Source organism: Camponotus floridanus, unplaced genomic scaffold, assembly GCF_003227725.1.
Source record: "Camponotus floridanus strain SB8 unplaced genomic scaffold, Cflo_v7.5 scaffold132, whole genome shotgun sequence".
Taxonomy (NCBI): domain Eukaryota; kingdom Metazoa; phylum Arthropoda; class Insecta; order Hymenoptera; family Formicidae; genus Camponotus; species Camponotus floridanus.
In genome coordinates this window covers 432662-443484 of record NW_020229251.1, presented here as the reverse complement: position 1 = coordinate 443484, position 10823 = coordinate 432662, and positions in this window count along the sequence as shown.

Genomic DNA, 10823 nt, shown 5'->3' with positions numbered 1-10823 from the left:
AATTACGCACTACCAACCGCGGTGACTCTTAATCGTTCTTTTTTAGTGTATCGTATTGTTAAATACATAAAGAGCCTAATTCTTTATCAATTTATTAATTTAAAAAATTATTCCTTAAATTAACAAAAAAAAAACAAAAAAAGAAAAAAGTTACGAAAAATAAATACGAAAAAAATTAATATAATTTGATGAAAAATAAATCATACATGATTTAAATAAAAATTCTAATGAAGAAATTTACAATATCATAAAAATTCACACACAACAAATATAATTATTTGTTATATTCACAAATACTACATATAATTTTACGTTAATTATATAATTCTTCAATAAATAGTTTTTTCATAAAATATTGTTCGTGTGACAATACAAATAATATAATAAAATGATATAATATGTTAAAAGAATATAAATATATGTGAGAGAAACACAGTAAATAAAACGTAAACAATTCTTGTGTACCAACTGTCAAAAAAGAAAATTTTATTTTTTATGTAAAGTTTTTTTAGCTTGAAAACTTTCCCAACTTTTCTCTTGCGCGTCTCTTGCGAACTTCTAACAAGAATCATTAACAATTTATAATGTGATAATGTGATAATGTGATAATGTAAAAGTTATAAGAATTTATATTTTAAATTTTAATTTTAAAAAATGATATATATTATAATTTAAGTACTTACACGGTCGAATCATTAATTCGAATATTATCTAACGTTTCATTAGAAAACACAACTTCCATTTCCATCTAATAATTGTTCAAATTCAGATAATTTATCCACTTCCTCATACATTATTTTAAATTCCTTTTGATCCGACATATCGCTTCTACTAAGATAATTTCTTCTTCTAAAGTGTATTTCTTATAAAATCTACTTTTTCTGTTTTTTCACATAGCAACTTATTAATCGCACAACATTAGCATAGCATAATTATACAATAATAAAAATATTTTTCTAACACACTATTAACCTATTAATATACGATTACCCGCGATGATAACAAATTTATACTCTGAATATACATTCATAATGGGAGAGAATCGCAAAATAACCAGTCAGCATCGCGGAAAAGCGACAACAATACATGCGAGAATCAATTTAACATGCCTTTTTTAATAGTGGATTAGCACGCAGCGCGCGCTAATGCGCGCGCCTTTTTTTCTGCGCATTCAATTTTAAATATTTTTATTTTAAAATATTCATCCCATTCTCTCATTTCCATATTTTTAACTAATTCCTTTTCCTCTTATCATTATTCATCATTTTCATATTTAACCACGCTCGAAGTATCATTGTCAAATATCGAACTAAACTTTGTAACGTTCCGATTTTCCGGAGATTAGATTGCGGATAAGCTCGTCGGATTCTGGGTAATAAACGGTGAGCGAATTGTATGTAAAAAAAAACTGATTTATTCAGATAGAATGCGTGTGTACAAGCGATTGACGGTGAGTGTACAAGCGATTGACGGTGAGTGTACAAGTTGTGTGTATCTCGATGCGAGTATAAATGTGAGCGTGTTCGAGTGTATAAATGTCTGAATGCGCGTGCAAAATGCAGTTGGTTAAATGCGCCGGTATAAATGCGGTTCGTAAATCGAATGAATCCGCTAGTATAATTCGCGTGTATAAAAACGTTGTTTTGACGCGCGCGGATATGCGCTCAGAATCGGTCGAAGATCTCGCGTTGTTTTGACGGTGTTTTTGCCGCGTTTCTTACGCGGGGAATCCCGTCGTTCCGGGAATCCCGTGTACGGAGAAAAGCTGGTAGATTCCGTGAAATAATACTCTATTTCCGTGAACGGAAATATCGCGCTAATAATTCTGGATCGCGTTTTGATACAGCTGGCCTCGAGAACTCTCGATCGGGGTGGCTCTAAGCTCCACCTTCCGTGGGTTTTGCCAGCCGGGATGTGGAGGAGCGGATGGAGGCAGTACCCCACGCGATAGCGAGAACTCTCGGCTCAGGCTGAGTACTCTCGACCTGCTTGATCGGGGCGGTAGTGCCGGTTTTCAGGTGCTTGGTAATTCTCTCGAGCGTACGGCTTAAGAGCGGAACAGGAGAATGTGTCTATAAGCCGAAATACGGCCTTTTTATACCGGCTAATTATCCGCGCGGCGGTGTTACCCCTTCCGAACAGGTTAATTGCGGTACGGTACGGTCGGGCCCGTTCGGAGGGATTCGGGTTTGCGCCGAGCGCGGGTTTTCGCCGGTCGATCGGTCGGGCCGCATCGGCTTCGCTCGGCAATTCTCGGCCGTTTAATCGCTTCGATTTCAACGGCCCTGGTCTTTGAAAAAGTATTAAAAATGTGGGCGCACCGCGCCCCTGCCTCTGCCCGGCGGGTGTTCTACCGGGCGGTTGCTTCCGGCTGATGTTGTTGCCGGGAATTCGGAACGGTGCATCGGAGTGCACCGTTACAACTTTTATAACTTACCGTACCCAAAATCTGTCATCAAATTGGTCAATGTTCATTCTTATTCAATTCGATCACTAATCATGTACATGGAAAAGAGACAACAATACGTGCGATATATATCGACTTAAATTTAATTATTAAACAATTACTTATGGCAAAATACATTTGTTTAATTTTTAAGTTAAAATTTAATAGTTAATATTAATTAACTTTATTATTTATTTAAAAAATTAATTTTAATTTCTGTTAAAATTCTTTTAAAATAAAAATTTAAAGCAAAAATATAGAAATATTAATATTATTTGTTAATGGCAAGTGCGTGGGATCATTTGGAGACAATTTTTTCTTCAAAAATATCGAGAAAAGTTATGATTTTTTGTATGTTTCTAGTTTTCTACCATGTGTCTTTGCAACTAACAATAAGCTTTAAATTAAAATTTTATTAAAATAAACTCTACTTGAAATTAATAAAAGAATGTGATTTTGTTAATAATTTATTTCCATAAGATTTAGATTGTGAAAAAACCTTTATTTTTACTCAATTATAACTCGAAAATTATTGGTATCTTGAAGTTTTTACTGAAAAAAATCGATGATATATGTAACTTAGTTTAGTACAATTAATGTTTTTCTAATGTATGTTAATAATTAAAATAAAATTCTTTATTTATAATTAAAATTTTTTAATATATATTATATGTGTACTTTTTATAATAATTTGAAAATTTAATAGAATGATACATAAATGTTATTAGAATGATTACATAAATGTTATTCTTTAATTTAAAAAATTAAAATTGAAATTATTTATTCAATTTTAATTAATTAATTAATTTTATCATTTTTTATTATTATTATAACATAATCATATGTCATATATTAATTTGTTTTGTTTCATTAATCAAGTATTTCTTTATGAACATAATTTTTTATTTTTTTGTTCGCATTATTATCTTTTAAATAAACTTTCAACGAATCCCAAGAACGAAATCGTGAAAATGCGATATACAGTTGTCCATGACTGAAAATATCTTTTCGAAGATCAATTGCAATTTTATCGAAAGTCTGTCCTTGTGATATATTTATGGTCATAGCAAATGCCAATTTTACTGGAAATTGTTTTCTTCTGAATGTAAATGGATATATATTTTCGCAATACAAAGTGATACGATTAAGAAAAACAATTTCTCCAATTTTATTACCTGTTAAAATTTCACAACGCAGTAAATTATTATCTAAATCTAAAATTAATAATCTTGTACCATTACATAAACCTTCATTGATACTAAGATTTCTAATAAGCATGACAATAGTGTATTTTCTTGAATGTAATTTATATGGTGGAAGACATGTTGGATTTAAAGAGTTGAGATATTCTATCGGAATTGCTTCATATATGTCTTGATTATCTCCAGTTGTTTCAAGAGTATCTATACTTGTATAAACTCTTTCTGTCGTTTCATCCAATAAATTTACTACTTTTTCGTTTATTTCTTCAACATCGACATTTCTTGCAGATAATATAACGTAATTAGTCATAATTTGATATTGTTTACGTTTTGTAATATCTTCATACATGTCTTTAACTATGTTCGAATTTGCATTTGCTATACATTTTTCTGAAATACAAATATTTTCTGAATGATCATTTAAAGAACCATTACCTAAATTTAGTAAAAATTGTGCAAATTCTTTTTCCTGTGGTAAAGTTCTCATATTTTGTGTCAATGAAAATATCTTAAATTGTTTCCAAAGAATACTAAATTTTATCGATAAATTTATAATTTCATAATGCGTTGCTTTTTCTTTAACGGGTAATAATTGTCTGAAATCCCCACAAGAAGAACAATTTTATCACCAAAATATAAATCATTTTGCATTATATCACGTAATGTTCGATCCATTATTTCTAATACATAGCGTGGTGCCATAGGGGCTTCTATAATGAAAACATCTACAAGTTTTAAATTTTTAGCTTCTTTAGATTGAACTTTAATGTTCGATGTAGAATCGCTTAAAAGAAGTACAGATAACCCAAAAACTTTGTGTATTGTTTTTCCATTTGGAAGTAATGTTGAGTACCGGTAAATGCCATCATAGAAACTATTTTGCCTCTACTTTTAAGTAGATAATACAAGGTTGTATAAATGAACGTTTTACCAGACCCACCTGGACCATCAATATAAAAACATTTCTCACTATTATTATTTGTTATTTATTAAAATAGTTATTAAAATATTTATTAAAATTGTTATTAAAATAGTATCAACAATTTCTTTTTGTTCTGTATGTAATTGTTCATATCGTCGCATACCTATTGATGTATCTTCTTCAATCTGTTCTTCATTATTTATTTCTTGTTCCTCTATTTCTTGTTCCATTTCAGGAAAATTAGCAATATTTGATCCTTCTTTTTGAAGTAAATTAATAATATGATTATAAACTTTTTGCATTCCTATTATAGATCCAAATCGTCTTATATAATCTTCTGACATAACTTTTTTAAATTCATCCCAACTTTTTCGGATGAACTGATTGACAATGAATTAAAATTCGTACGAATAAATTTCGAAGTCGTCTTGGCATCATCCAAACTTTTGCTTCATTCATTACACGATACCATTCATCATCATCTTCTATAAGTCCTAATGCTAAACATGCGGCAGTGAAAGTTTGATGTATTTCGTTATTAACTGTTTTTAATTCTGGAAAACTTGTAATTCCTTTAACATGTAGTAAAAGTATACGTAAATGAAACAATTCTATCTGAGACGGGCTGATGGTATACATACGACCAATACAATTAAAGTATCTTTGACGTCTCTCCCAGCGATTAAAAATTCTGCCATTAATTTTAATTTTTTTAAATACATAATGAGATGGAATATCACTGTATAAATATTGTTTTGCTTCTTCATCTCGAGCATTTAATTCAAAATAATTTAATAACATTGTTACTCGTTCTACAGCAGATCTTATCGTATCATTATTAATATTATCATCGATTATTACATTATGTTCATTTGGTAAATGAATTAGTAAACGAAATATAGCGTGATTTTTTTCTTGCAAAGGTTTACTTAAAATACGCCAAGATGCTTCCACGGGTCCAACACACCGAACTTCAATAAAATCTTGAATTTCATCATGATTTATAGTTTTATCTACATTTTCTCCAATAACTACGGATGCAGAATCATGACCTTTATAAATATATTTATATAAATATTTTACAGATCGTATACTCGAAACTATTTCAACATTAATATGACTATTGAATAAAAGTAAGAGCATTGGATTAAATGGAACAACATATCGATTATCAACAACATATCGTCCAGGTCTTTCGTATAGCAATCCATTATTTCTTCGATGATATTGCGGATAACCATCTTCATCCACAATTGTTTCAGATTGAAATGGTTTTGGAAAATGTTTCGAGCATTTATTATTTATCAAACACCAATCTCCACATGGTCCATGAATCATATGTTTCATTACAATATTATGTAAACTTTTATTTTCATTAGAATAAGGAATTTCTGCAGAAATAAATTTATCAATTATTTCAGCATTTGCTATTTTATAATTCTGTTTTAAGATAATCAACAAATGTATATGTGGCAATCCACGTTTTTGAAATTCTATTACATAAACATATGCCAAAACATCACCAAAAATTTTTTGTCTAACAATAATATCGATTAAATAATCTTTTTTTATATTAAGGGAGAACACCACTGTGAGATTTTCAAAAAATTTTTTTTTTGCCTTTACAAAATCCCTTAGACCCTCAAAAATATCATACAAATTCGTTTATAGCTAAAAAATTTTTTTTAGAAGGTTTTCAAGCATTTTCCTAAGAGTTCTCTAAGAGCCGAAAAACGCAATCACAAGCCAGCTATGTGTGATGAAGTATATGAAGCAGTCTTGCCGATTTATAAAGATCTTAGTAGAGATGATCTGCTTCAGCGCTGTTTGGGTGGATATACTCAAAATACAAATGAGAGCTTTAACAAGGTAGTGTGGACGATCGCTCCAAAAAATAGTTCTGGCGGTAAATTGATGCTCGATATTGCAGCTGATATTGCTACAATGACTTTCAACGACGGTCTACTATCCCTTGCTCAAGTTTTAGAAACAATAGGTGTGAAAATCGGGCCTAATTGTTATAATTTCTGCGTTGAAAGTGATGCCAAGAGAATTTCACATGCAGAGTACTCGATGACGGATGCGGCAAAAGAGGCTCGGAGAGGCAATTTGGCAGCTTCCAAGGCCAAAAATGAAGCGTATATCAACGTAGAAGGACAACTGTATGGAGCTGGCATTGCTGATTAGTGGTATGTAAAAAATTTCTAAAGTTATTGAGAAGTTATTGATACCAAAAACTTTAAACGCGTTTTTCTCGAAACCGTGTTTTGGAAATCTGCACGCAGCAGAACTCAATCAATTTTTGTTCAATCGACTTGAAATTTTAACTGTAGCTTCTTAAATAGATTTAAAATCGAAGTACCTGAGTTTTTTTTGATTCATTAAAAATTAAAAAAGATATACAACTTTTTATACGAAAATTATAGTCGAAAAATGAAACTTTTTCTTCAAACTTGTCTCTATTTTTTTTTTTCGAATTTTTTAATTTCCTCAGGTACTTCGATGCTAAAACTAATATATTTCATGAAAATATTTTATTTTTTGTTCCAGGAACAAATTTAAGATACTTCTACTGCGTGCAGTGGAGCGACTCGAGTCAAAATCACTTCTACTAAAGCTACACTTGCGCCGTCATTTTGTATTTTTTTTACATAAAAAAATTTTTTTGTTTACTTAAATATATGCCAAATATAGCCTAAAAGTTTTTTTTTCTCTAAACCCAACCCATTCCTCAAAAAAAATTACCAAACTAAGCACTTGAAAATGGTAGGTCACAGTGGTGTTCTCCCTTAAATACTCGAGCACATATATCTGGTCTATTTGCAGGTTGTTGATTTGGAAGTAAATTTTCTTTAATTTCGCGCTAATTTGGATTACAAGTCATAGTAACAAAGACATTTGGTTTTCCATATTTCCGAACAATAGCCATCGCATCTTGATAATGTTGCAACATATTACGTGATGAGCCTACAAATGTCGATGAAAGTATAATCATTTTTCCAATATGAGCATTATTATTATTGGCGATGTTTGCTAAATAATCAATTAATCCTTGAAAATTATCAGCTCATAATTGTTTTTGATTCTGTTTACAATAATTAATTCGATCTTTTTCAATTTTTATATAACTATCAACAAGCCATTGTTGAAATAATCGTATTCCCATAATGAAAATATTAAAATTATCACATATAGCTATGCGATATTTTACATATGCAGCTCTATTTACTCGTTTATTACAATTCTTACGTTGTAAATTATCATGCCATCCTTGATTACCATATGGATAGAATAATGGATAAATCCATGGTTCTACATTTGGATTCATTATATTGACTTGTTGTAATGTTTTATTATTTTTGTTATATATTGTTACATAAGTTTCCGGAATTTCACCATCTGCCGTAGTAGAAAAAATAGCTGCAACTTCATTTACTCTTTGCACATTGTATGTATCGGCCACGATCAATGCCTTTCTTTGTCAAAAATCCCAATTGTAATTCACATATATTATTATTTTCAGTTATTTGTTGTTGCATTTGAATTCATGCATCATTCGATATGATTCTGCAAAAATATTATTCGTACGCATTATATTATCTATTGAATTTAAAATTTCTTTATCAAGATTAGAATTTTGATGTAACCGACACTCTGTTGCTTCATTATAATCCACAATAAAAAGTTGACCATAACTTGGCATTTCATTAGGTGAAGGATACAATACAGTATTAATTTAATAATAAATTTGTCCTTGAATTTTAAAACAATAAGGTCCACGTCTTTGCGCACTAAAATCTGATATGCTTGCATTAAACGACGCGAATAAAAATATGTTATTGTAACCACGAATACGATTATAAAAATGATTTGATTTTGAATGATTTCCAATAAATAATTCATAAAGTTCATACGGAGGTTGTGATAAAGAGTCTAACATAACAGAACCATGACTGCAACAATCGTTAAATGAATTATCCTTATTAGCTACATTTTCAGAATTAAAATGTTTTGCACCACAATGTACACAATATATATTCATTTTTCCTATGTAATACTCTATGATATTTTGTAATTGAGTAGTATAAGATGTATTAATATTTACAAATCCTTTTTTTAAAGCTCGAACTTTTTCATTACGATTTGCATCTTTACTTTTATCAATTATATTGTGTATACTATTTGATGTGCTAGGTATAGAGAAAGTAATATTGTTATTTAATAAAGTTTTTGTAGTTTTGTAGTTGTGAGCATTTCTAATTAAATCAGTATCATCAGTAGGATATATAGGCGGGTTCTAACTCAGGTCCTCTCAGGGGGGGTGAGGCTTCGCGGGGATTACGGTGGCGCGGGGGAATGACGTCACGCGGGACGGAGGGGATTTTGGAGGCGGCGCGTATTAATGTTTTATCGCAATATTATATTACATGCCCGGTTGATAAAATATTTATAAACAATATAAACAGCGGTATTCCTTAAGCAATATTGTATTACATATCCTAACGTGTTGGAACATGTTTTTGCAAAACAAAATGGCTCTCGCGGTACACCCCCACCCCCCACCCCTCGCCCTCAATATAGGTACCTACCTCCACCCCCATCCCCGATATAAGTAATTCTAGATTTTTTTCCGTTCGACGTATTCTTATCTCTCTCTCATTGAATTACGCAGCATGCGAATTTATAAACAATATAAACAAACAATATAAACACCTTCCAGAATCGTCTTCCGCGATTTCTTCTCGGAAGAATTTTTAACGTATCAACGCCGTTCGGCTGCTTTGTACCCTTGCTTCCGCCGCTCGAATATCAGCGCCGATGTTCGGTCGCTTTGCGCTTTCGCGGTACACCCCTCACCTCCGATATAAGTAATTCTAGATTTTTTCGTTCGACGTATCCTTATCTCTCTTTCTTTCCTAGTGTTTGCTCTCTCATGATAACTCTCTCGCAAGGAGCATGAAAGCTAGGGCAAACGCAAAGAAAGTACACCATGATATAGTAAACTTAAAACTCTTTATTCATGTTTTTATATATTTTCTTGTCTTACATATTATATGAACTAAAAGCTAAAGCCGGCAGCTCGCAATCGACGAGTTGATGCTTGTTGAAAGCGTCACTCGCGCGTATTACATTTGATACTTCTTTAGGATCCGTTACAGTGGACGCGATATTGGAGAATTGCGTAAATTTGACATCGACTGTTTGGATAATTTTATCTAATCGATCAAAAGTTACATCTATGCATTGATCGAGATCGAACATACGGTGTAACGTCGATTCGACCATCATCATGCATACGTTTGAAGATTCGAGACTTATGAGTTTAGCGTTGTTAATTGTACGAACTCGCACTGTTAGCGGTCCAACGCTTATAAAATTGTAGATGTCGTGAGAGTCGTTCCGAAGGAGATTTAAAATATTGCGACGTTGCTCGCAGAGTCCCTTCCACGTATCGAAAGATAATATCAGTTCCTTTCCCCGATGATCTCCTATGACAATCTCCACGTAACTCGGCGGACCCACGTTGATACCAATTTCGAGGAATTTGAATTCCGTAGCTGTCAATGCGTATCGTCTGCCTAATATACGAACCGCACGATGCTCCGATGAAATGCTACGGGAAAAATTAAAATTAAGTAATACTAATAATACAATTTGTAAAAATAGAAAAATAGAAAAAATGTTAAACGAAACTTACTCGTCGTATTTGTTCTCAAACGATGGAGTTTTATCACGACTCGTAATTATTCACGTGTCTTCCGATGCCACTGCTGCTTCTTTCAACGTAGTACATTTCTCTGGGAGGTTATGAAAAGTGAATCCACGAGCGGTTAACACGACACTGGTCGTACAGGAATTAATCGGTTATACCCGACGCTCATCTACCAAAAGTATAATGTAGTAGTGGGGGATCAATGCTTCTAACGCATTGGAATTTAGAAGAAGGGGGAGGCGCGCTCGAACAAAAGAATTCTTAGAAACGCAAGCAAAGGATTAGGGTGGGGAAATAAGAGATAACGCATATTAATGTTTACATATTTTATTTTTCTCGCAATTCTTTCTGGCGTCGCGACCACCAGTTAAATATTTTAAATACATTTTGTAATGCGCAATTCTTAACATGTTTTCCATATCGCATACTATTCGTATCATCTAATTTATTTAGAGCATCGATATCTTCGTAATCCGCATCCAAGGTTTCAATAATATAGCCGTCCCCCGCATCGTCTAGTATATCGGCCAGCCATTTTCG